This window comes from Benincasa hispida, chromosome 7 (assembly GCF_027475165.1).
Source record: "Benincasa hispida cultivar pf3 chromosome 7, pf3_genome.v1.1, whole genome shotgun sequence".
Classification (NCBI taxonomy): domain Eukaryota; kingdom Viridiplantae; phylum Streptophyta; class Magnoliopsida; order Cucurbitales; family Cucurbitaceae; genus Benincasa; species Benincasa hispida.
In genome coordinates this window covers 7,224,415-7,251,030 of record NC_143484.1, presented here as the reverse complement: position 1 = coordinate 7,251,030, position 26,616 = coordinate 7,224,415, and the positions used below count along the sequence as shown (strand labels likewise).

Below are 26,616 nucleotides of genomic sequence, written 5' to 3'. Positions count from 1 at the left end.
TGCGGTTGAAATTCAGCTCTGGATCGACTATCGCATTGCACCATCATTGCATTGATCGTCTCTTCATTGTTGATTGTCGGGCACAATGTGATAGAGATGCATTAGTCCGTTCATCTTGAGCCTTGATCGCAAGCGGTGACTTGGTTTCCTGCAAAACAGAGTAGAAATCTCTTTTTCTTCCATCTTAATGATGTTAGTGGGTGTAATTGCGATAATTCATAACTATTGTATTCCTAAGCTAATTTTCTTACAATCGACGTATATTTACTCACTTTTGGCCGCAATATCTAAATAAGGTAACATAAATAACTTGTATTTCTACAAGTTATCAATGTTCATATACGAATGAAATTTGGAACGATCATTCCGCTACTCATGGAAATCTTCATGTCTGATTTTCTTCAATTTAGAGTAAGTACTAAGTAGAGTGGATTTTAACTTTTGAGCTGGTTTTTGAAGGCAGAACAATTTTGAGAGTTGTGTGCTTGAATTTTCTACTCTCATTATTGGGGGTCTATCACATATACTTTATATGGAGTATTTATATATTTGAAGCTAAGCTTCATAATTTTGGACGTCTAAATGCATATATCAAAGTCATTTTCTCCAGGTTCAAAATCACTCTAAAATACTACTTTATCCCTCAAAATTAATTTAATATCTAGTTACACTTTTAAATATAAATGAAAGTTAAATTGTAAACATGGTCCCTATAATTTGAAAAAGTTAAATTTGTCTCTTGGTTTGTAATTAGAACGTAGTTCCTAGAGTTTGATAAAAACTTTTATGGATAATCTCTACAATTTATGAGGTTTTATCAAACATAGGAACTAAATTCTAACATTTTAAAACTATACAGGCTAAGTTTTAACAAATTTTACTACATTTGAAAAGATTTTTTTAAAAAAAAAGTTACACCAATTTATTTATTTATTTTTTTTTTTTTTTGACAAATTTTAGTGCATTTGAAAATATGAAAAAAAAATAAAAACAATAATTCATTTGAATAGTAAAAAGAAAAGAAAACGCGCGAGTGACTCTATATATAATGAGTAGTGGGAAGAGGCAAAGTGTGAATTTATTTATCTGATCGATATGAGAGCGATGGTTAGGTTTACGTGTGATATCAAAGAATTTTCGGATGCTTTGTCCATTCTTAGAGGACTTGATGTGAATAAGGTGGGGTGGGAGAGCACTCCGGCACGTTTTTCTTTAATCACCTCCCAACCGATCTGCTCATCAGTGGCCCTTAGTTTCTTGCCTGACTTCTTCACCGAGTATTGCTGCCATGACGAATGCTACAAAAATATTTCCATGGATCACCTCTCCACATTCATTTTGGCTGAGGATTTCACATAAAAAAACATTTGACTATCCAAGTCAAGGTTGAAGGTATTTCTTTGAGTTAGAATCTTGATCTTTTTCATTTGTATCTTTCTTTTTTCTTGCAGTAAGGTTGAAGGAAAACATTTCTTTAAGTTGAATCTTGATTTTTATTTCTTTTTTCATTTTTCTTTCTTAGATGGCCGAGGAAGGCAGCCCGTGTCACACTGACCAAATCACAAATCCGCTTCAAAATTCCTCGTATTTTCTTTTCCTGTTAATGAGTTATTGCATTTCCTAGATTGTATATGTATTGATGATTAGTTATTGTTTTATTTTACAGAGCTGTATAATTGCAGGTGTAAGCCAGAGAATTGTATCCTCGGTCCTATTCAGTCCTATTCATTTTTACCACAATTTCACGTCCAAACCCGAACAGAGCTTATGGTTGTTCAACTCGAATGATTCCACCGGTTTTGTTCTGGTTGCTACAATGGGATTGTATGCTCACCTATCAACCTATTTCTTTGATCCAAATTGGTAAAATTTGTAAGCATTTTCTCTTAATAAAAGTTCCAACTATATTTTGGTATTAGAATTGTCTTTTAATGACTTCAAATCCTATTAAGTTTTAAAGAGATTATACAGGCTTTTAGGTCCGTTTGTGTTCAAAAGAGGAAATACATCAATTTATACTTGAATTTTAACCCTATACTAATCATTGTATTTATTTAAATCTTAAACTTTCGTAGTTATAATTTTATTAATTAAATTCTTAAACTTATATAATCGAATCAATTTAGATGCTTGTCCCAGCAACGATTCAATAGTTCATTTTGTTAATTATGATATTGAAAAAGTTACACACATGTAAGAATGAATGCATGGATGATTTCAATAATAAACTTAATAAGTAGTCTAAATTGATTTATTTATGACAATTTAGAACCTTAATTGATACAATAATAATAAGTCTCAAATAATGTTTCCTGAACGATATTTAAAGGAGAAGCATAAGTAAATGCACTTACGAAAGTGAGCTTTAAACGATAAAACTCCAAAAATTTAGGAGTATAAATTGACTTTTTCCCCATAATATATAGGTTTCCGGGCAATTATTTTTGTTTCTTTTAAAAAGAAAAAGAAAAAAAAAATTGATATAGGCACCTCACTTCAAGAAAGCAAACAGTAAACACCCATAGGAAATTATTTTAAATTGTTGCTTCAAAAACAAATTTCAATTTGAGATAAAATATTATTATTATTACCGAACATTGCAAAAACTATCTTTGAAATATAGTGGTTATCATCAAATTTATACAAATGTTAAAATTGTATCTTCAAGCTTACATAATTATAGAAATGTGATACTAAAATGAAAAAATTGAATCATCAAATTTGTATAATTGTTGCAATTTCTATCATTATGTAAGTTTAAGGGTCCAGTTTTAACAATTGTACAAGTAAGACTCAATTTTTACAATTGAAAGTTTGATGGTATAATTGTAACTACCATCATACTTTAGGGTAGTTTTTGCAATTTATCCTTATAATTATTGTTAATACATTTAAGACAATATGAGTTAATATTTATAATGCAATTCATTTACTGAATTTGATAATCACATCTCTCTTGTATAAATAATCGAAGGTATGGAAGACAAAAGGACAAACCTCGCAAGTGTCTGCATCCTTCTTTGCTGGTAAAGTAGCAACTATATCCGTAACACTTCTGACAAAAGAGGATGGAAGGGTAACAACAAACGATGATAGTTAGGCCACAAGCAATAATTGTGATTACATAAGACTACGTAGTTACACATTAAATATTTCCTTCAACAAGAAGAAAATATTTAAATATTGCCTTGACCTTATAATCAAATACAAGCTACGTATTTTCTAAGATTAAGAGTCCCAGTTATTTAAAGGAGTTTGCCTAAGGCACATAAGTTCTTCTATTAAGGACGAGAGTAAATAACTAATGAAGGAAGAAAGCCTTCATATAGGCAACAGTACATATCAGAACACAAAAATAATTAACAGACTTTATAGCAAACTCGTAACAGCTTAACAAACTTATTCTCTAATACTCCCTCCTCAAGATGGGGACAAAAAATGGTGAACTCCCATCTTGGATAACTAAGAGTGTAAAGTAGATTGTGGCAGAGCTTTTGTGAAGAGGTCTGCAAGCTGAAGATGAGTTCGAATAGGCATGAGCTTCACAGTTCCATGAAAAACATGCTCGTATAAAGTGACAATCCAACTCTATATATTTTGTGCGTTCATGGAATGATTGAATTGGTGGCTCACAAAAGATCAAGGTCTTACCTTGAGGTTGTATAAGAAAGTCACTTAACAACTGAGTATTCCAAACAAGATCACTAGCCACAGCTGCCAAAGCTCAGTATTCTGCTTCTGCTGAGGAATGAGAAACAATAGTTTGCTTTTTAGTAAAGAATCTCCCAGAAACACGTAGAACCCTGAACTGGACTTTCTGGAATCGAGACAAGAGCCCCAATCTGCATCGGCAAAGGCTTTGAGCTGAAAGGATATTGAAGGTTGTATAAGGACTCCTTGACTAGGACAGCCCTTTAAGTACCAAAACAACGTATGAGCAGCAACAAGATGAGATTGTCTTGGTTGGGCTACATATTGAATTGATTCAATTTATATAAGGTAGTGTCAGGCCTTGACACAGTGAGATATGAAAGGCACCCAACGACACTATAATACATGGTGGGATATTCACTAGAAGAATTTCAGGCTTTAATGTCGGTTTTAAACCGACATTAAAGTCCTTAATGTCGGTTGCAACTGACATTAAAGCCCTTTAATGAAATTTGCAACGGCCTTTAATTTCGGTTGCAACTGAAGTCCAAGAATCAAATGAAGCCTTTTAAACCGACATTGAAGCCCAAAATCTGTCCGTTTTATCAATTATTGTCCTTTTTTTAAATTCCGTTGCCAAATCCATTTTTTCGGTCAAAAAGTATAACATGACACATCATCATCAAACACTCGGTAGAGTTCAGTGAGGTTGCAACCTAGATAATCATAAGTTGAGACGTTACCATAAGACTTGCAGTGGCTTAAATTAGTACAGGCTTTCAGCATAAACATGAAACATGACCCAATGACAATGTTATAACATTATTTCCAATCAGCTTGAATATGTATGCACACATATATTTCAAACCTCAAGAGGGAAGATTGAAAGGCATTTTAAAAAGCATGAACCGCACTTAACATAGAAATAAACCGATCAAAATTACTACTACGTATAGCTTCAACTTGTGTTGCTTTATTGTTGTGAATGGATGTTCGTGATATCCTAAATAAGGGCAACAGAATCTTCTGTGTAAGTTTCATCAGCCAAAGCTTTATCTGCTATAAGTTTCTTGTAACCAGAGCTCAAGCCACCCTACACCAGAATTCATTAAGAAAATGATGGTTATCTATGTCTCTCCAGGACCCTCTCAGTTCCACATCAGAACCTTGTAAAAGAAACTACAACGTGATTCTAATCAAAAGAGATGAGTTAAGAAAGAAGCTTTATAAGACTACCACCTTGAGCACCACAAAAGGTTGAAAGAGGGCAATAAATTGGAGTGGCTCTTTGCCTTGAAATATGTGACCCTGCAAAAAAAAAAGCATATAATAAGGAAATTCCCAAAGATAGAAACTATTTATCACGTATACTTTATGTTTATGGTACCTAAACAGGCCTCCCTTTCAGCGAGTTGGATATTGTATTCGTCAATTGTGTAGCCATCTTTTGATCTTCGTGAGGTTTGAAATAATAGAAAATGGTTTAACAACAATAAACACATATGTTTATGTACAAATACAGTTAAATATGTCATGATATGAAAATGTAAGGAATGAGAAAACATCCCTACACTTGTACGGATTACAAGCAATTATTCTTTTACAGGAATCAAGAGTACTTTCATTAGATCAAGGAAACCATCTTTCATTATTTCTTTTCTTAGAGAATCAGCACTAGTTATTCAACTGAATTGGCAAGTGTACCACCACATTGCAAGTTTAAATATGTAACTTACAATGGTTAGATTTTCTCAAAATAAACCCTAAATGCTAACTAACCTCGATGCTATCCTTTCCAAACCAAAAGCACAAGAAATAATCTTCTTTCCTCTCACCAGAGTGGTAGGTGTAAAGAATGATATAGCAATCTCCATTATAAAATTTACCAATATCTTCGGCAAGCAATGGAGTTTTGGCACTGCCATTGATTCGCCATACCTAGAGAATGAAAACCATCAGGACCCCGATTAAACAACAAAACTAATATAACCATTTCAAACAACCAATACTAGTATCATCTAAACCTCCATTTTCCCGCCTCCCTCCAGCAACGGTGGAACTTCCTCATTCACTAGTACACTTTTTGTTAATCCCTTGAGACCGAAACCTTGTTGCTTCAATAGAGCTGTTTACAAAAAGAGTATCATTTTTAATAATAATTAAAGCAAGCAGAATAAAAAACTCATTTTATCAATTAGATGTGGTAACTACCAGCTACTTTTCCTCTTCCTTCCTCAGCACCTGTAGTCACTGATCCAACTGGCTAGGACTCGAAGTTGGACTTCAAAGAATGTGTTTCATAGCCTTGTATAACCCGAGTCACACGAGTTGCCTTTGGTTTATTCTGGCTAACAATAAATTCCTGAATATAAAGTATTGTTTGATAAATCCCGTCCATAGCTTTAATTACTTGAAATTTTGGCATAGAAGGTTACCTCAGCTATTTGAATTGCTGCTTTTCGCTCCTCTACTTGTGTCACTCTTCCAACCCAAACAAATATTTCAGCACCACAGTCCAGGAGATAACACTTATTATTTTTCAGTATGGATTTTGATAGTTCATCATCAACAACTTTTACTTCACCACCATTAATGCTAAAGAAATCATTGACAGAAATTAGAAATACGTAACACCAGGAGTGAGGATCAAATCAACAGTTAATAGAACTCATTAGGCACAGCAAAATTTAAGGTTTCCATATATACAAATAAAAGTTTCAAGAAACAAGCATCCAAAGCTAAAAAGGAAAGCACTTCTTCCATCACATCCAATACCAAGAATAAATAAATATTTAATTTTTATAACAAATTAGTAGAATTAAACCTTTTAATTTTTTTTAATTTAACAAGTAAAACTACCAAAATAATAATAATAATAATAATAATACTAAGTAGGAAAGTTGGAACTTTTGTACGTTCACAATTAACCCTACAAATTGGCCTAGTACCATTTGAGCATATAAAAGGTTTGTTGTCTTTTTTTTTTTTTTTTTTTTGGCCTTGTATTCTTTCATTTCTCTTTGTTTCTTATTAAAAAAACGTAAAGAAACTTTTGCAAATGGGTTCAAATCTCATGGTGGTCACCTACACAAGAGTAAAATATTAAAATTCTACAAGCTTCTTAACAGTCAAATTTTGTAGGGCGAAGCGACTATCCTGTGATCTTAGTCTAAATGTGCAGTGACCCAAACACTCTTAAGATATAAAAGATGTTGTAGGTTCACAATTAAACTGAGGTATATGTATTAATTTTATTCTTAGGAGAGACCAGGTGCTTCAGTTGGCTTCCTTAATCTGTAATGGTGGCTACACAGACTGACTTATCCTGGAACTTTAAGTAGATGCCTTTAAATTCCAATGATCTTGTGCTCCTTGAGTTTTATGCTTAAACAGGACAGAAGGAGCAAATCTTCAAATTGGAGGAGGGAAAAAATATCAGCTAATACTTTCTAATGTAGGTTCATTTGCTTGTGAATATCAAAATAGGCTCATTATAAATTTCTGTTTGCAAAAAGGACTGTATTAGGCCAGGAAGACTATAGATTTTTTATTAGGAGCCAATATCCACTCTAAATTATTTGCCACATGAAATATACTTCAAATAGTGTTTCTGATTATTAATAAAATCAAGGAATTCCAAACAAATACCTGAGAAGCTTAGCAGGAGCAGGTTCTGGAATTACATCATCTTCACTTGCGACTTTCTTCCCAATGGGTGCAAAGCCACCAAATAGGACCCAAAATTCACTAAAGTCAGACTCAGTATCCAATTTCCCATCATCTGGTATGTTCAATATAATGTTTAAATCATCTACCATGAATAAAAAAACAAAATTGAAAGGGGCAAGGAATGATTAAAATAGAGGAGGATCAGAATAACAGTGTACCTTCTATTCCTACCAACAATTGCAACATCGCACTTTCCCTCATGATTTTTATCCTTCAAGAATTGGACCACTTCCAAAGCTTTTTCCCTCTCCTGGATATTAGAATTTGCACCGTTGAATTGAAATATCTTGCCCTCGGTGTCTAAGATGAACACATCATCATGGTTTAGTGATGAACGAGCAAAAGGAACCTGTATAGCCAAATACAAAAATAATCATCAAAACTCCATGTCACTGGAAGAAACACTGTTGAATACACAAACTCCTAGAAAGAAAAATTAAGTACCTGTTTCATTCGGACAACTCGCTTTCCTCTACCAAAGAGCCATCATCATTCGCAACTTTACATTTAGGTCCAACACATCTTCTTGCTTCATGATGGTGTTCTCAATATAAAGCTTTTGTCAATTATTATCCTCGTTAACTTTATTGTTCCTTGTATCTTGTATTTTGGTTCACTTAAGGCATGATCCACTTGTATATCACATATATATGCTTAAGTTTACATTAAGATAACCATGGAGCTTTGTTTATTGGATATGAGTAAATGTCAGAATGAAATAACAATTATTTTATTCATCAAACGATGTGTATCATTACAAACAACGAGACTCCAGGAGAATTAGGACACCAATCTCAACATCGAGTACCTTTGGGGTAGCCTATAAAGAGGCACAACCTCGACCATGATTCCAATTTCTTTGGATTAGCCTCAAGCACATGTGTCGGGCAACCCCATATGTGGAAGTGACATAAATTAGCTTTACGCCCATTCCACAACTCCAGAGGTGTTCTCACAACACGCTTGGAAGGAACTCAGCTGAGCATATATATTGCAGTCTCCACTGCAAAACCCCAAAATAAGTCCGGTAAGGAAGCGTAACTCATCATCGAACGAACCACGTCCAACAAGGTTTTGTTTCCCCTCTCCGCTACACCATTCTACTGAGGTGTACCCGGTGCTGAGAGTTGGAAAACGATTCCATGTTCTATCAAATAGTTCTGAAACCCGAATCCAAAAAATTTCCACCTCGATCTAATCAAAGTGTTTTAATCCGTCTATCCCATGCATTTTCAACTTCAGGCTTGAACTTTTTGAACTTTTCAAAGGATTTAGACTTCTGTTGTATCAAATAAACATACTCATACCTAGAGTAATCAACAGTAAAACTGATAAAATACTCATAGCCTCCCTTGGCTCGCATATTCATAGGACCACAAAGGTTAGAATGTACTAACTCTAGAGGCTCTTTGGCTCGATAACCTTTTCCAGTAAAAGGTGTTTTAGTCATCTTACCCTCAAGGCAAGATTCACACACTAGTAAATAATTTTCTTCTAACTCGCTTAGTAGGCTATTCTTCACCAACCTCTCAATCCTATTGAGATTGATGTGCCCTAATCGAAGGTGCCAAAGTTGGGAATTTTCTTTTGGAGAAACGCGTTGATGTTTAGATTAAGTTACGGTAGTTTTAAACATCTCTATGTTATGGAGTGGAGGGAACTTAAGGCTAACGGGCTTAGCACATATAAGTTATTTTCCAGTTTTGCTGTACAAATTTCTACTCCATCTTTATGAATAAACACTTTATCCACATTAAACTAAAGAGTATATTTACATTGTAACGAGCACTTTACAGAAATTAAGTTCCTTTCCAACTCAGGAACTACAAATACATCTTTTAAAACAAGAAATCTATTATGTAAAGTCAACTGGATTCCTCCCACTACCACAACTAAGACGACGTGACCGGTGCCTACTCGCATCATCATCTCACGAGCCTCCAGTTGCCGCCAGGATCTAATCCCCTGAAAACAAGAACAAACATGATTAGTGGCACCCGAATGAATAATCCAGGCAGAGTCATCATTCTCCACTAAACAAGTTTCTAACACCAGTAAATCACATTTACCTTTGTTCGCCTTGGCTACCTTCTCTTCCTTCAGATAGTGAGGACAATTCCTCTTCCAGTGCTATCTTGGTTGCATTGGAAACACTTTCCTTTGTCAATCAGTGTCAGATGCCTATTCCTCTAGGCGACAGGTAGCGGGTTAGTATTGGTGGAAAATTGGGGTTTGAACATAATCATGCGTTGTACATGGCTTAAGCTATGCGTTTATGTCTATGCGTCGGAGGTCATGCGTTTGAATGGAAATATGCGTTAATCTAGTATGTAATGACCACGCGTTCCTATCACAAGTTTTCTTAAGTTCTCGCCAAGTATAACAAGAACACAAGTTTCTCGGGTAATCCGAGGTCGAACTCAGGGACTTGTCACTCAATAATTCTTGTGAAACAATACGTTTGAGGCGATGAATAAAAGTAATAAGAAGAAGTTTAATGGATTTACACACTACTCCTACTCCTAACTAAACAGATTTAGCAATGTAAGACTTGCGATAAGAATTGGTAGATACACAACAACTATTAACGCATAGTAATGTTTATTATCTTAAATCACTCGAGTAATCACAGCTCGTCACACTAACGCATCGCACACCTCTCGGTGGTCAGCTGCATGACTATATCTCTATAGTGAATGGTTGCGTCGAGCATAAGATTGTGCCTATCTCTAGGAACAATGCATACTTTGCTTTAGTGCATTCCATCTCCTACCTTTTCAGGTAGTTCGACGCGGCTAATTAACTTATAGACAAGCATTGCAACAACTCATAGACAAGCGTTGCTACAGCCTTTCACCAAGCAAAGAGGATTAACTCACTATACTCGCACAACGCACACCTCTCGGTGGGTTGCTACATGCGTCCTATCTCTAGGCTACACGATTAAGTATGCGATCACCTTTGATAAACAAATAATGAAGGTAAACGATGATAAAGATAAAGATGATGAAGAAGATGGCGTTGAAAGAATCAAGATATGCATTGATTATAAAATGTCTTAATATCTTAAGCTAAAATGTAATACAATACAGAGGTTAGAGGAGAAATAAAAGACTCTGCGTCAAGGCTGCTGGTGGTGCCATGGATGAATGGTGGAGATGTCTCTCTCGAGCTCTATCTTCGGTAAAAGCTCCGGTCATCACTCAGTCTGGTTTGTGGAGATGAAGAATTCTCACTGAAAATCTCGCTCATGCTCTCATCTATGATCGCAAACCTCTGCCTTAAGGCAAAAGTTCGGATATCTTGAAATAACGGTCCAAAGGGCTATTTATAGAGTTTAAATGCCGATAGCTATCATTATTGCGTTATGTCTCACTGCTACCTTTGTTGCGGTATGGGCAATGTCACATCATCTTATCTTATTGATACTCCCAACGTATGCGTTCGAGCTTGATTCAACTGAAGTATCAATGCATTCTACCCATCTTGCGATCGCCCTTCTATTATGATTATCACTCCGTGGTCGCAATCTCCAAGTGATCACCACATTCGCTTGATCACCGTAACTTCCATGCGATGGACACATTCGATCACCGCAACTTCCATGCGATGGACGCATTCGATCACTGCAACTTCCATGCGATGGACGCATGTGATCACCGCATGCATTCGTTTTTGTGGTAACTCGGCTTTCAGCATATGCGTTTGTCTTTGCAGTCGCCTGGCTTCAATGCATGCGCTTGATTGCGATTGCTTATTTCTAGTGCATGCGTTTGATTCTTGCAATAGCTACAAAAATAGACACTTTGGCACGGAGTAACGCATAATATTGGGGTCAGTGAGGATTTAGGTACTAATCGACGCAAAACTTAATTTTTCAGAAATTCTAAGTATTATCACTGCATTTTCTACTTGTTAGCCCTCATAATTCTAAATAAAAAGCTTATAATAACTGGCATTTTTTCCAGTTATTAGTTAGCAAATGTCTTCCCTTTCCCCTTACCACCCTTCTTCTTCTTCCACTATCTAGTGTTAGAAGTAGAAGGTGCAAACTTTGTCCTAGAGGTTGAACCTCGATGGAACGTCTTAGAAGAGGAAACAATATTTGCCTCACCTTTTTTCCTCTCCTTACTTTTCAGCAAGGATTGGTATGTCTGCAACTCGTTGAAGAGAGTTGTAAGGGTATAATCCACTTTGTTAAGAATCGCATAGCTAACAAAGTGGAGGAAGTTTTCCGGCAATGAATGTAGGATTATGCTAACCTGATTGCCCTCATTGATTCTAGACCCATTCATCTCTGTCACATTGAAGTGGACCATCATATTAAGCACGTGTTCACGAACAGAGGTGCCTTACTCCATTTTGGAGTTGAAGATGTATTTCAGAGCCTCGTGCTTGAGCTATCCAAATGGTTGTCCAAACATCCCCCACAGGGACTCCATGATCTCACGCGCTGAGACCATAGGTTCAAGCTTCTTGGCCAACACGTCACTAAGACTGACCAAGATATAGTCTCAGGCCTTCTTGTTCGCCCGTGTCCATCGCTCGTACGCCTCCCAAACATTTTGAGCGGCGTTTGGAGTTGGAATAGGAGGACAAACCTCCGTAAGGGCGAACATGAGATCCTCGATGATTAGTATCATCGTCATCATATGTTTCCAACTAGCGTAATTGTTGTCGGTTAATTTTACAGCGCTTAGTAAAGCAATAACGGCTGTAGCCATTTGAAAATCGTGGTTGAAAAACGAACAAACTTTTATAAGTCTTTGCTTAAACCATATTTAACACCAATCAATTTTAGCAAAACAGTTTTCAAGTATCCTACGTGATAAGACTTCTATTTTGCAATGATGCCCCAGCGAGGCAGGACAAACGTCACCAGTGGGGTGATCAGATGCCCCTTCACTGGGATGAGGCATTCTCAACCATTAGGCATAACCAACACTTGTAACTGAACCTAATAGCCACCATTTGTTCGGTCCAGAACTGTTAACCCTTAACAATTTCGCGTTAGTGTAACCCCTCATTTTCGACCCTAGAGTCCTGCTCTAATGCGCCCACCATAGGGAAAAAGAAGATTAGGACAAGAGACTAAGTAACCTTATCCTATACAAGAGATAAAATAAAGAAAAGTTCAAAACTGCCATCCTATAGGGGGACACTCCCAGGGTGCCTCTAGGTGATGTGCAGTAACTTTATCCAACCTAACGAGAGAGACCGTGGGATATGCTGTCGCACGTCTTGCTCCCACTTACTACGAACATTCTCTCCATCCACCTTGATATTGACCTGCCTAAACACCATCCTTTAGGGGGACACTCCCAGGGTGACATGAGGCCAAGGATAGATCTCACAGTGTGGACAATAAAGGGAGAAACGTGAGAGGTTTAAATGAAGCATCAGATTCCCCAAGATCTCCCACTGAATGTTCTACCTAGGCGTTCATTAACCTAGACAATCTAGCTACTGATTTTAGTCTAAGTCGTTTTAATCCGCTCAAAAACAACTTTTGTTTTTTAAATGAAACAAGTTTAAGTAGTCACATTAAACTCTTTAATGGACTGTCCTTAACCTTGCGTGCATGCATCAAATCTATCTAATTCACCTTTCCAGGTAGGTTCCCATATAGGGGTGTTCCGTTTCCGTCACCTTAAATACCCCAGCCTAGACAGAACCCTCCTTAGACAAAAGGTCCCTTATAGATAGATTTGCTACACTTTAACCTTTTATTAACCAATTTAATCCTATTAAGCTAATTAAAAGATTAAAGCCTAAGGTTGCTAATCATATTAGAACCGTGATCTTAAGTCTATCTCATCCAAGTTTTAAAACATAAAACCATGATTTAAACCTAAGTGAGCATGCATGTCTTTCTTATAGATTTTAGTTCTAGTTTCCTTATAACTTTTATAAAAGAAACAACTAAAATCATACATTGCCACACAACTAGGTATTTATAACTCTTATAAATTTAACCTATGTGTCATGCTTCATGCAATGTCCGGTCATTGCTATACATAACTTTCACATACATGTAACAAACCAAGCACACATGCTCCATACACTCTTATACTATAACACTTATAATATAAAGATGATGCATGTTAATGCTTTATGCATGCATAAATATAACTATTATATTATATGATGCATTAGCATGCTCTTACGTAATTTAAATCATGCTTCTCTAAATCATAACACTTATAATAAAGAGATGATGTATGACCAATGCATAACCTAAGGTGGGATTTTTCTATATGGCATACCATATCACATATAAATAAAACATACATCTCCTGTACATTCATAAAGAAATTAATGGACCAGGATGAACTGCCTCTAAAACCGGAAAGAAAAAACTCCATCTATTACATTTTTCCATTGAGCAAACCGGTTCACAGGCAAATCGGTTCTTGAACCACCGGGCGAAACTCCCCATTGTTTAGTAAATGCGGCCAGGTACACGATTGTTTAGCACACAAGACAAAACCACGCGGATGCTAAACAATCGTTTAGATGACAACGAAGCTACGAAGCCCAATCTTCTAGATGGTCACTAAACAAGCGCTAAGCAAACAATTTACTCTGTGATCATGTAGTCAGTAACTAAGCGATGAAGCTTGTTGAGCTACACGATCGTCTAGTGTGCGCGCATAAAACCAGCTCCCGAGAATTCGATACTAAATCGTCTACCCCATCGTTTACACGTCCCGACCAACATTTGGTCGTCTTCATCCTCGAAGAACAACAACCCTTGCTACGAAGCTTCTTCACGAATGACTCACAGACTCAAACAATTTTGAAATTACAGATTCGACAGCAATTAATATGCCAAAAATGCAGAGGCCTTTACAATTAACTTCAAATGTAAAAGAATTAAACAATCCAGAGGCTTCATCCCAAAAACTCCATTAATCCATACATCCACAAACGATTTAACGCTTAAACAGAGAGTAGACATGCTTTTACCCACCAAGAATGTAAATGCAATTCTTTGCATCAATGAAATTGGAATATCAGAACGTGGCTCTGATACCAATTGAAGAAACTCTTATACAAGAGTACCTCTGAGCGGAAGCAGATCGTTCCAAATACATTGTGATAGAATTTCCACATCTACATTCAAACAGAACAGATATTCATCATACTACAAAATTACAAGCATGCTCTGAACAATAAACAACAAAGAGAAGAGCTACGTACTAATTGAAGAACCTTTCTTCACCGAAAACACGTTCTCTCTAACAGGGACTACTCTCGCTCTCACTGGAACGTCTAAGCAACCGTTCACCAACACCCGGTCGTCTACTCATGAATGGCCTCCACACAAACACAAGAATGGGGATGACACCACCACTTGGATCCCTCGGTATTCTCGGTGTGAGAATCCAAAGAGTGGGCTCTGTTGGAATTTGGTAGAGGGGAGGAGGATATAAAGATCGTATACAACGACCAAGCAAGTGGGAGAAGGGCACGGTCTATCATATAGATTATGCTTGATTGTTTAGAAGAAGTACACGATCATGTAGGAAATAGGCAGCGATCTTCTAGACAATCGTTTAGTAAAACTTATGTGATCGTTTAGAAAGATGTGCGATTGTATACTATCGTGTAGCAACATAGAGCTATCGTATAATCTATCGGTTAGATAAGCGATGAGCAGTATACACTATGCTTGAGAAAATTACGTGACATTTTGCAAAAATGAAAACAATTTTCATTTTATTCTTCAGTTACGAAAACTTATTGAAACTTCCCACTAACACACGGTTACGAGAAACTGTCGGCCCAATTAAACTATAGTTTAATATCACATATAAATCATAGTGTTTTCTCCTCGACTAGATATAAATCATATTTATATCATTTTCTTCCAATTAATGTATCTCATACATAAAGTCAATCATATCATATATAATTAACTAGTTCAATCATATCATATATAATCGAACTCCCTCTTTTCAATTTAAACACTTCAAACTGACCCAAAAGTTGATTCTCAACTTGAATCCATTGAGCTACCAATGGGACCTTATGGACCTATGGCTCGAAGCTCCAACGGTACGTGAATAGTTGACTAAACTCTTTAGTCACGAGATCCACCATCTGTTAACTATCAGGCATTCCACTAAAGACCGACAACTGAACTCTTCTTCCCACAGATATATTTCTGCTTCCATGGGATATAACCAATCAACAACACGATAACCCTTCACAGATGCTCGTAAGTACAGCTGGCCAATTTACCGTTTTACCCCTATAGTTACATCTAACTCCTTAAGTACCACTGATCCCTCTAATGAACAATACAACATAGTCCTACTATGTGTAGACACCTCTCGGGTCATGAGAAGGTGTGTGGCGCCACATTGTTCAAGCCTCGGGATCAGCTCTTAAGGAAGCAATCTATCTACTTACCCCTGCTTTGGGGAAGGAGTGAATTCCATCTTGGTAGCTGAGTTCCCAACTCCCAAATCAGACGAATCCCCAAAGTGGTAGGTTTGAGTCGGCGACCTAACCAATCACACCCATGCAAATCAAAGGACTGCCCTCAAGTGCAGCAGTTTTCAACTCACTCAGGATTGAGGTCATGTTACCTATGGTCATCCTAGTTAAGTGAAGTCTCTGTCATGAACGACTTTACATGACAAGACATTAATAGTTCATGGTCAGGTCTTATACAAACTCTTTATATAGGACCCCCCGCTCACATGTTCCCACATGAATGATCAGGATCAGACCATCTGTGGTAAGCCACACTATTCTACAAAGTGGGCTACATCTGTAGTGTACTAGGATAAGATTTCCCTCCTATATCCATATACTACAGACCATTTTGGTTATCACTTAAGACATGATCCACTTGTATGTCTCCACATACATGCTTAAGTTACATAATGACAACCAGAGATTTTAGTTTATTGGTTTATGGTAAAGGAAATAAAACATCCAATGTGATGGAACACGAGACATACACAGCGGAAAAAAGACCTAATTGCACTCTAATTGCTTTTAATTAAAAGGAAATTTAGCATACAATTTGAAGGAAAAATAGTAAATTAACTTACCTTTGAAGCTCCCGAAAACTGCTTTTCCTCGCTGAATCTCGACCCGAACTCTTCCGAACCACCACTAGAGTTGACCTACTATCCTTTGGACTCAGAACCAGGTTGTGGGACCCGATGGATGAAGAAAACCGAGAGAGAAAGAGATGGAAAAATAAGAATGAATTTGGGTTTGGGTTTTTAATTTTTCAGCCCATTTATGAAAACTAATTTTTTGCAAAAATGACAAAAGTCTTTAATCCAAATTCAAAAGCCCATTTTATAGAAAAAACCATGCAACATTTGCATGAAACAAATCCATAAAAACTCAACACCTAGAATCCACTATCTAAGTGGGCTTAATGTCTCCACTATAAGCCAAGACCTAGCCCACTATTTTGTTAGTGAAATTATCCAACAAAAGTTTGGATTTTCCCACTAACTATAGTCAAAGGGCAAAATAGTCATTTTGTCAAAGTCCAACTTTGACTAAAAAGTCAACATTTTGAATTTTTATGATTCTTTTGTGTTGACTAATTTTCACCTCTCGAGCATGAATTCGCATTCATTTTCTCGAAATTCAAATCATATTTGAATATAAGGTCGGTCAAAGTTTGACTTTTCAAAGTCAAAAGTCAACTCTTTGACTTTTTACATCTTTGACCATTTCCATTATTTCTGAGCTTCCGAATATGAACGTATTCATATTCTTGATACTTAAATCCTATTTAAATGTTAAAGCTATATCTCTAAACTGTAAAACTGACCGTCACATATACTTGTCGATTTCTCTCTCTTCATCTAATTCGAACAATTCGAATTATTCTATCATACTGTTCTAAGTTTATTCCATATGAGCTAGTAGAGAAACCTGATGGACCTATAAATCATGGGCTCCAATGATCCGAGATTAGCTGGCTAAACTCTTTTAGACAAAGCTAATCAACATTCATTAACTAACGGGTCATTCCACTATAGTCCCGTAGTTGCACTCCCCTCACTATAGATATATTTGTGTCCATTTGATACAACCATGATTAGTAAGCTAATCCTTCACAGGTTGTTCGTAATCTCGGCTAGGTCATAAAAATCGTTTTACCCCCAAGACTACATCTTGTTCCTTAAGTTCCACTGATCCTCAAATGAACAATTGGTTTAAGGTCCAACCTATAAACCGAACCCCTCTCAGGCCAAGGAGAGGGTGGGGCCCCTTGTTCAAGACTTGGATTTAGTATTAAAGGGAACAACCTATCTATTATCCCTATAACAGGTAGGAGTGAATTCCGTCTTGCACCCTATGTTCCCAGCTATCCACCTGATCTTACCCCTGAAATGGGAGGCTTATTGAGCTAGAGATGATGAGCTGCCCTCACCTATGCAGATCTAAGGATAATTCCGAGTGAACAGGAGTTCATAGTTAGCTCAGGATTAAGATTAAGTTACTTAGGTCATAAATTAACGAAATTGTTAGTTTTATATATAAAACGGCATTTAGAACATAAAAAGTGACTATTTCATGGTTCAGTCTTATGCAAACTCATTGTATAGGATGCCCCCACTCACATATCTCTATATAAACGGTTCAGGATCACATCATTTGCACTAACTACAAAGTGGGCTGCATCCATAGTGTCCCCAAAATAAGGCGCCCAACCTTATTCATATACTATAGACCATTTTGGCTATATATTTTAACTTGATCCACATTTATGTCACTACATAAAGTTCAAACTACATTAAATAGCCTCGGAACCTTAGTTTATTGGATTTAAGATTACAATTTCAATAACAACTTTATCGAAAAACAAAACAGAATATGTTTATTAATTTACAAACTACGAGTTTTAGGACATAAAATCCAAGAAACTCCCACTTGGACTAAAACTCCTAGTGGAGTATCACAATGTTGAATTTAAGTGAGAAACATATGAGTACAATAAATATATGAATACAATAAACTAGGGCATATACCCAAAAGTTCCCTCACTTGTCCTAGTTTACAAACTTCGTAGACCTAGACTCTGTAGGTGACCTTCAAACACTTTAGCCATGAGGGCCTTTGTAAAAGGATCAACAATGTTTTGCTCAGAAGATATCTAGGTTACTACAACGTCTCCACGATGTACAATCTCCTGGATCAGATGGTATTTGTGCTCAATATGCTTGCCGCGCTTGTGGCTCCTTGGTTCTCTTGTATTTGCAACTACACCACTATTATCACAATATAGGGTGATAGGCAGATGCATATTTGGAACGACTTCCAAATCTGTCAAGAATTTCCTTGACTATACTGCTTCTTTTGTTTCTTCACATGCAGCTACGTATTCAGCTTCTATGTGGAGTCTGCAATACAGTTTTGCTTCACACTTCTCCACACTACTGTTCCTCTATTCAAAATGAACACTGGTCCCGATGTAGATTTTCTTGCATCTTTATCGGTTTGAAAATCGGAGTCAGTGTATCCAATAAGAATCAAATCCTTAATACCATGCACGAGCATGTAGTTCCTCGTTCTCCTAAGATACTTGAGGATATTTTTAACGGCAGTCCAATGATCATATCCAGGATTGGACTGATACCTACTGACTATCCCTACTGCATAGCATATGTCAGGTCTAGTACGTAACATTGCATACATCAGGCTCCTTACAGCGAAAGCATAGGGAATGCATCTCATATCCTCAATCTCTTGAGGTGTCTTAGGACATTGATCCTTTGACAAATGAATTCCATATATGTAAGATAACAGACCTATTTTGGAATTCTGCATCTTATACCTAGACAACATTTTGTCTATATAAGTTGCTTGAGACATGGCTAATGTTCTGTTCTTGCGGTTCTGAATAATCTGAATCCCGAGAACATACTGCGCATTTCCCAAATCTTTCATTTGGAACTGCGTTGCTAGCCATTTCTTGATGTCAGTTAGGTAACCTACTTCATTCCCAATGAGTAGAATATCGTCAACATATAAAACTAAGAACGCTATAATAGAATTGACGATCTTCTTGTAAACACAAGGCTCGTCAATATTCTGTTCAAATCCATAAGATTTGATCGCAGTATCAAATCTTATATTCCAAGATCTAGAAACTTGTTTCAACCCATAAATGAATTTTTTAAGCTTACAAACATTTTGTTCTTCACCCTATATAATAAACCCCTCTGGTTGAGCCATATAGATACTCTACTCAAGATCGCCATTTAGAAAGGCTGTCTTGACATCCATCTGCCAAATTTCATAGTCATAAAAGGTGGCAATGGATAAGAGTATTCTAATCAACTTAAGCATGGCAACGGGAGAGAAAGTTTCTTCATAGTCCACTTTCTTTCTCTAGGTATAACCCTTTGCCACAAGTCGAGCCTTAAAATTCTGTACTTTACCAACTTGGTATCGTTTTCTCTTGTAGATCCACTTACAACCAACTAGCTTTACATCATTTGGTTGATCTACAAGTTCCCAGACAGAATTGAACTACATAGACTCCATTTCGAGGTCCATGGCTTTGACCCACTGATCACGGTCCACATCTTTTATCGCCTGTTTATAGGTCGATGGATCCTCTATGTCGTCATCAGGTATGACGATTTGTGTTTCTATTAAACCCAAGTAACGGTTAGGCTGATGACCAACCCTCCCACTACGTCGAGGCATTCTCAACTCTTGAGAAGGATGTGACTGACCAAATGTACTAGTTTTATCTACTACTTTAGTAGATGAACTAGCTCTATCTGTAGCGTTTTTGAAAATTCCATTCAATACTAGTCTACTACGAGGTTGATGACTTCTTATGTGGTCTTCCTCTAAGAATGTGGCATTTGTCGATACAAATACCTTATTCTCTTGAGGATCGTAAAATAGACCACCTTTTGTTTCTTTTGGATAACCTACAAATAGGCATAGTTTTGAACGACGTTCCAATTTTTTAGGATTTTGCACCAACACATGTGTCGGGCATCCCCAAATTCTAAAGTGACTTAAACTGCCTTTACACCCTTTTCATAGCTCATAAGTTGTTTCTGAAACACTTTTAGAGGGAACGTTATTCAAAATATAGACAGCAGTCTTTAATGCATGTCCCCAAAAGGAATCAGGTAACTTAGCAAAGCTCATCATTGAGCGAACCATGTCCAAAAGGTTCTATTTCTTCTTTCAGATACACCATTCTGCTGAGGCATATTAGGTACAGAGAGTTGTGTCTTGATTCCGTGTTCTATCATATAGTCCTGGAATCTTAAGTCCATGTACTCCCCAACTCGATCTGATCGTAGTGTCTTAATTGTTTTACCTAACTGGTTCTCAACCTCAGCCTTATATTCTTGAACTTTTCAAAAGAACCAGACTTGTGATGCATTAAGTAAATATGACCATACCTTGAATAATCATCAATAAAACTAATGAAATATTCATACCCACCTCGAGCTTTAACATTCATCGGTTCACAGAGGTTCGAATGTACGAGCTCTAAGGGTATTGTGGCTCTGAGACCTTTTCCAATAAAAGATCTCTTAGTCATTTTTCCCACAAGACAAGACTCACATGGAGGTAAAGAATTGTCTTCTAACTCATTTAGGAGTCCATTCTTGACCAATCTCTCAATCCTTTTGAGATTTATATGGCCAAGTCTTAAATGCCATAGATAGGCATTAGAAAAAACTTTTTGTCTTTTATTCTGAGTTTCGATTTTTCTAAGCATCTCAGTATTTAAGACAAATTTTGCTTTAGTTGGTCTTAACTTATATAAGTTGTTTTCAAGTATAACAGAAAAAATTTGAATACCTTTTCTGAAAATGAACGCTTCATTAACTTCAAAAGATATTTTATACATTTGTTCCAATATACATGTGATAGATATTAAATTTCATCTCATTTTAGGAGCATACAAAACATATTTAAGTATGATATATATATCGTTGAAAAACAACTTCAAGTCTCCCACTGCTTCGGCCGAGACAACCTCTCATGTTCCAACCTTGAGGGTGATCTCGCCTTATTCAAGCTTTTTCCAGGAACTAGTTTCCTGAAAAGAGAAGCAAATATGATTAGTGTATCCTGAATCCAATATCCAGGTTGAGGTATCATACTCCACCAAACATGTTTCAGAAACTAGTAAATCATATTTACCTTGTGCTTCTTTCGAGGTAGGGGCCTGAGGACATTCCTTAGTTAAAAAAAATCTCAGGTCATCTATTACTAGTGTTGAATTCAGATTTTTTTTTCCATGTTGAGTAGTTGTCGCCGTTAAGTTTTTCAGAAGCTAATATTTGATATAAAGAGCTAGTCATGCTGAAAAGAAAAACATATCCTTTTTAGTAAAAAAACATTAATCTTTTAAATCCAATCAAGTTTAGCAAAAAAAACTAATAATGTACCCTTCATTATTATATTTTGCAACGTATTTCAACGGTTTAGAATAACCTTCACCGAGGGGTGATCGACGATTCCTCCGTTGAACCAAAACTATCTTGACTAGATACTATCACCAGAATAACTCTTATTCCTATAGGAACTCAGTTATCGCTAATTTGGTCAAGAATTTACTAACACTTAGTAATTCTCGTAAGTGTGACCCTCCATTTTCAGACCTCAAAGATCAGAATCATTATGCTCCCGAAGTTGGAAAGACAAGAATGAAAATGGACCTGAGAGACCCTATCAATTTTTAGAGTTTGTGGAGTTCTGAATCCTATAATACAACCCTCCGATTAGTAAGGTCGCTCCAGGGCAAACATGCAGGCGCATTATAGGAATCTTACGGTGTGACCTAATGGAAGAGACCGCAGGATGTGTTGACACACTTCCTTCTCCCACTTACTATGGACAACTTCCCCTATTCACCTTGGTATTGACTCATGCAAACACTCTCCGAATGGAGTCCACTCCCAGGGCGGCCCAAAGCCAAGCATGAATCTCACAGTGTGAACTCTTAGGGACACTAGAGCTAAAAGTACATTATTCTCTCCAGCTAAAGTGTTCTAGACGGTTAGGGTATAAAATACTTAGCGATACATTTCGGCTAACTAAACATATCTTAAGTTTAGGTGATTCATCCGAGTATAACTTTTATACTGTATTTTTAACCTACGATGTCCAGGTGATAAACAAATTTTATTACCTCACACCTCTCACGCATGCTCATAAAATCGGTTTAATCTAACTCAAACACCGGCTCGATCTCCAGGTAGTAGATGTTTCGTGAACCGTCAACTTAAAAACCTTCAACCTTAGTCATCTTATCTGACTTTTTGCCAAGATCTTGCCGGGTGAGTTTTCTTGTAACATCGGTTTTACAAGATATCAACCTATTTTCTATGAAAATTGGGATTGCTCGATGGTTAACCCTAAATGAGCATGCATCTTATCTTTGTATAGATTTTAGAAGTCTAGGTTATTTTATAACAATTATAAAATAAATTATAACAATTATAACCCTAGAGCATTCATCTATAACATGCTTCATTCAATCAAACATGCTTTAATATAACACTTATATTAAAACTAAGCATGCATAGTATATATTTTATAACACTTATAACATATAACAAATGCATGTCACATGCTTTTCCTATGGTGGGGTTTTAAAACTATATGGCATACTATATGCACACATAATCAAACAACATTATACATCACATGCATAATAGGTAAGCAACACTAAAGTGGACCGATTTTTGCATTAAAAACAAACAAACAACTAATTTATTACATAAATCAGAAACCAGCTTCCCAGAACCGGCTTTAAACACTTTGAACCATCTGGAAACGCTCAGAAATCACTCAAACAAGCCCAAAACCACCAAAAACCAAGTTGAACCGATCAAATTGGCTTAATCAGGTCAAACGGACCGATCTAGACCGACTGGTCAACGTTCGCTGGTGCAGTCAACAGAGGCGTTGGGCGGGGTGGGTCGATGGAAGGCGTGGGTCATGGAGCACGAAAGCGCGAGCAGGCACACAGTTGAATCCAGGTGGGACAGGCATACGAAGCCAGGCGCTCGTGCGGGCTTCTCCGAATCGGGTCGGATCTCGGGCTGCGAGTTGGTTCTTAGAGTTTATCTTGGGTCTGGTGGCCAAATTCGGATCTGTGAGCAATTATTCCTTCATTTTGCTGTTGTCCTATCTCCCAGAATCAAGCAATTATAGCCTAATTTCAACTCTAATGACTCCAACAAATTTACAGACCCTTTTTCACACATTAATGCTCATAAACATGTGAGAATTACAAATTTCCACAAGAAATTTAGAGAAAAAAAATTCCAAAATCATAATAAGTCCACTTTAGTCCATATTTCATTCAACCTTTGAATAGAAAGGAAAAAACACCCACCAAAAGAAATTGAGCGTAATTAAAGCATGCTCTGATACCACATGTTGGAACATGAGGCATACACAGCCGAAAAAGGACCTAATTACACTCTAATTGCTTTTAATTAAAAAGAAGTTTAGTATGCTATTTGAAGGGAAAACAGTAAATTAACTTACCTTTGAAGCTCCCGAAAACCACTTTTCCTCGGTGAATCTTGACCTAAACTTTTACGAACCACCACTAGATTGACCTACTATCCTCTTGACTCAGAATCGGGTTGTGGGACCCGATTGATGAAGAAAACCTAGAGAGAGAAAGAGATGGAAAAATATGAATGAATTTGGGACATTTTAGCTAAGATTTTATGAGCTAAAATTTTATGGTAAGCTTCTTGAGACATTTTAGAACATGTTTTCAGAAGGAAGTATCCTAAAATAAGGTCTGGAACTGTGAGTAATCTAAGCTGATATTTGAATCTAGAATTTAGGATTCAAAAAAGAAACCAAGGATACCTAAGGAACTTCAGAAAGGAAAGTTCCTAACCAACCAAGGTGCGTGGTTATTGTGTGTTGTATTATTGATATAATTACTATATATAGGTAAATATATATAGGGTATAATATTAAATTGGCATGATCAGGGATATATGTTTATCTGATTACTATGCTTGTTAAGATATTACTTGTATATTTGTGTTGGAAACTGGAATTGTACCCGGGATATATAGTTAGCATGCTTGAAAAAGTACTTGGCAGGAAAATATAGTCGGCTTCGGTCGGCGGGAAATTATAGTCGGTGACGACCGACAAGAAATATAGTCAAGTTACCTAAACATAGCTAGCGGGAAAAATAGTCGATGTGCACATTGACAGGATAATAGGGTACAGGGAAAGTTTCCATAGGAATTGTTGTTGTCTTAGTATACGTGTGCAAGTACTGGGAAAAATGTAGGATCGTGCCAGGGATAAACAATGGTAGAGCTAGGGATTGTCTAGCGATAATGTTCTTATTAACTATGCATTGCTTTCCCAAAAATATATTTCTGTTGACAAAGTTATTTGTTTATCTAAAGGTACCACTCACTGGGCTTTATAGCTCATGTTTTCCATGTTTTATATTTTACCCCACCCCACCCCCCAGCGAAAAGTGAGAAGTTCTAGGGTGCTGCTAAAGTCAAGGTCTGCCACATGCCACAGTTACGCTTCCAGAGAGTTTTACAGTTGTTGTTGTAAACTTTGTTGTTAAGTCTTTGAGTTGAATAAATATTACATTGTTGTAATATAAAATGGGCCTACATAATCAGTTGATTTTTCAATTTGTACATTGGTATCAGAGTTATTTCTGCAAGAGTTATTAGGCAGTAAATGTCAGCAAAAGGGTTGATAACTACTGTAGTCACGCCCTTTCCTAGGCTAAGAGGGTGGTTTGGGGTGGGGTGTGACAACGAAAGACACCACTTCCCCTTTCATGGTCACCGCATCTTTGGTGCCATGGAGCCGTCCATTGTAGAAGTCTCGCACTACCGTTGGTATGACTATGGATGGGCACTGCCAAAATTTTTCCCATTCATGTTCTAAAATAAAAATTGTAATCAGGTCCAGTAGTGCTGTTGGTGCAAGGAAGAATCTCATCTCTATCATCATATCGTCATTTTCTTTCTTTCTTGATGGACATCCCTTGACCAACGCGGACTCACTACTCTCCACTACTGCTTTGCCCTCCTCCTTCGTCAACACAAGGCGGGATTTTTGTTTTTGTTTCCTTTCCCTTTCCTTGTGTTGTTCCTCTGTCTCCCTCTCGGCAATTTATTTGCCCTTCTTCTCTTTTATGCGCTGAACATTAGCTCGGCGCCTCTTCTCCTTCTCTTCCCTCTTCTTCCTTTCTTCTTCTGCCTCTTCTCTCAACTCTTTTTCAAATTCTTTTTCAAACTGCTCTAAGGCCAGCAAAATGCACTGTTCTTCCTCGAGCTTTTTCCTTTCCTCTTCTACTAATATCTCATTGTTGCAGCACACCTCCTCATCTTGTAATTTTCTTCTTCGACTACCTTCTGCGATGATTAGTTGTGCCCACAACATTTTCTCTTTCTTTTCTTCCTCCTCTTTTCTTCTCCTCTCCTTCTCTTCTAATGCATCTTGCAAAATTGGCGTGATGATTGACCCTTGCGGTGTATTCTCCTTGTGAAGCCGCATCAAGGGGGTGATGTCTGAATCTTCCCCATCATCAGTCGCAACCAATCCAACTTGCGTTGTTTCCTACTCGGGTTGTGCTGATTCTCTCAATTGCACTAACTCCCCCTTATCCTCCCTTACAGATGTGGATTCTCCATCCATTTCCGGGCTCTCGGCCCTCTTTCTCCTCTCTTCCTCCTTCTTCAGGCATCTCTCCTCCCACCTACGTTCCCTTCTTTCACTTCTTCTTTCTTCTTGATTGGACGGGCTTCCTCGTCTCCTTCAGCCCTCTTCTCTTTAATCTTATTCTTCTTCTCCTCGTCCTTAGCCACTTTAGGCTGTTTCTCCACCACCACTTCCTCTAAAGGAACTCTGGAGGGTCCTTCATAGGATTTTGTGGTAGCAGTTTCCTTAGGATCTAAGATTTCCAGAGCGCTTCTTCTTGATGCTTCCTCCATCTTCTCCTCTGAAGGTAGTGGCTGGTTTACAACCCCAGCTTCGGGTAGTCTTCCTTCCTTCTCCATGTTGCTCAAAATACTCCCGAACACCTCTCTATCATCTCTTCTCTTCTTTTCACTCTCAGAAGACAATGTTAAGAGTGGGGTGCTTTCCGAACTCTGCCCCCTTTTAAACTGGAGTGGTCTGACTGCTAAGTGCTTTCGCCGGGGTTTTTCGGCAATTCTAAAGATGGTTTGTGACTGGGCGGTGAGACGACGG

General features: G+C 37.2%; 1 pseudogene; it reads right to left on the bottom strand.

Annotated features, from left to right (window-relative positions):
• Positions 1-3,675: 3,675 nt before the first annotated feature.
• LOC120068953 (villin-2-like) lies at positions 3,676-25,920 on the bottom strand (annotated as a pseudogene).
• Between the last annotated feature and the right edge of the window lie 696 nt (positions 25,921-26,616).